This window comes from Arachis duranensis, chromosome 4, assembly GCF_000817695.3.
Source record: "Arachis duranensis cultivar V14167 chromosome 4, aradu.V14167.gnm2.J7QH, whole genome shotgun sequence".
NCBI classification, from domain to species: domain Eukaryota; kingdom Viridiplantae; phylum Streptophyta; class Magnoliopsida; order Fabales; family Fabaceae; genus Arachis; species Arachis duranensis.
This window is the reverse complement of record NC_029775.3, coordinates 80225551-80227779: the sequence shown is the minus strand read 5'-3', so window position 1 is coordinate 80227779 and position 2229 is coordinate 80225551.

Genomic DNA, 2229 nt, shown 5'->3' with positions numbered 1-2229 from the left:
TAGTGACGGTTTTATACTTTAAAAACCGTCACAAACAATTTGGCAACACTCCTTACCAACGGTGGTCCAAAACCGTCACTATGTCAGCTGGTGATGCTCAAATCTGTAACGCTTTCTTTAACCGTCGCAGAATCATTTAGTAACAGTTAAAACTGTTACTAAAAAACCGTCACCAAGCATTAAAAAAATCATCGCCAAAATGCTATTTTGTTGTAGTGAGCATTATCGAACTGGTGGATATAGAGCTGAATGACCGTAAGTTTACGTGGTTCAGGGGGTTAATCGTGGAGTCAAATTAATAGAATATTGGTGAGTTTTGTTTCATTGTTATCATTTGGAGCACTTGGTTGAAAAAGAATGACAATTTTCAGGAATCAATAATCAGGTATTGCAGGAGTAGTTAACAGGTCGATTAAGAGTTACAAAGAGTGGAGTGATATTTGATTTTCTGGATTGTTAATGGCTTTTGTCAAAAATGATTAGAAATTAGTTTATTTTATCTATTTAGTACTTTTCTATTGGAACGTTAATGCTCCATTTTATTGTGTTGAACTTTTTATTAAAAAAAAATTAGTGCAAGTTGCCAATCTCAAAAATCATTTTAAAATTTAACTCTACTTTTATCATCAAATTGAATTCTATAATTTGTGACTTATATACAATATATTCTTAAACATTAATTTATCTAATGAATAAAGTTTTTATTTGAGATAATGTCTAATTTGATTCCGTCTCCAATGATAATGTAAAGTGGCTTCTTTAATATGATCAAATAAATATTTTAAATTAATTAATTGGGTTTATTTTAGTGTTTATACCAAAACGAGTTTAATTAATTTATTTAAAATATTTATTTGATCATACTAAATTTTTAACTATGTTAATTTATTATTGGATATATTATGCTGACACTTTAAAGTTTTATATTAGGATTGTGTTAATAATAGTTGAATTAGAAACAAACGAAATTTACTATTTGTAAATTTACGGATCAATTTGATTATTTTTAAAAATCAAAGACATATTTATTAAGTGCTAAAAGCTTCAAAAACCAAAAATTACTTCATTTTTATTTACTTTAATACTATGCAACCATATTAATGCAATTTATCCTAAGGAAATAAAAAAAATTGCAAAAAAAATTAACATGCATATAAAATTTATTTTCCTATATACCAAATTTATTGGAATATAATACGTTCATAAATGCTATATTATATCACAAATAAATTTTCTATCTATTATATATAATAAACACATTTATTACATAACAAATATTTGTATATCATGACACATAATAAAGTTAAATTAATTCTAAATCTATGTATGATGACTTATAGAAACTAACATAATTGTTCAAATGACTCGTAATGTGTTTATCACCGTCGATAATAACTTGCAAAATTACAATGCTAACAATTATGAAATAATACAGAAGATAATAGCTTTTCTTTTTTCTGGGTCCACTCTTCCCATACAGGAACACATTATTTGAATGCAACCACCAGACTTTGAAATTTGAAACTTCCATAACCAGAAATTCTCATGTTCCCATTTGATTTTTTCCATTTGCCACTACTGTCGCTAGAATATTATTATAGCAATATTAAATTATCAATTTGTCTCATTTAAATCACATGATGGATGCCAAGTAGCCAAATACCGGAAGATTTCAATGTATCCTATCTTGGGATTTTTTTTAAATAAATAATTTAATATTTTTATTTATTAAAATAGATAATTTAGAATCAATTTATATTTTTTGTCTTATTACTTGTCACTTTTATAGTATAAATAAAATATATATAATATTAATTTGTTTATACTATAAACAAGATAAATAATAAAACCTAAAAATATAAATTGACTCTAAATACCTATTTTAGTAAATAAAAAATTAAAATATGTATTTAAAAAAATCCCTTATTTTAAAGACTAATTAACTAAAAAAATTAGAAAAAACTGTTCCATTTGCTTTCAAATAATTTTCACTTTTAAAATTCAATTTGTTTTTATATAATTATTTACTAAACAAATTATATTTATATTTAATATTATTATTGAAAAAATAAAGAAGAAAATGTTAGTAAAATAATCATAGAATAGATAGAATAAATGAATAAAACTAAAGATAAGTTTACAATTTTATGAATAGTATTTTAAGGCGCCCTATATTTACAGCACTCGTAAAAAATTGGAACAACAAATAATAAGATAGAAAGTGACAGA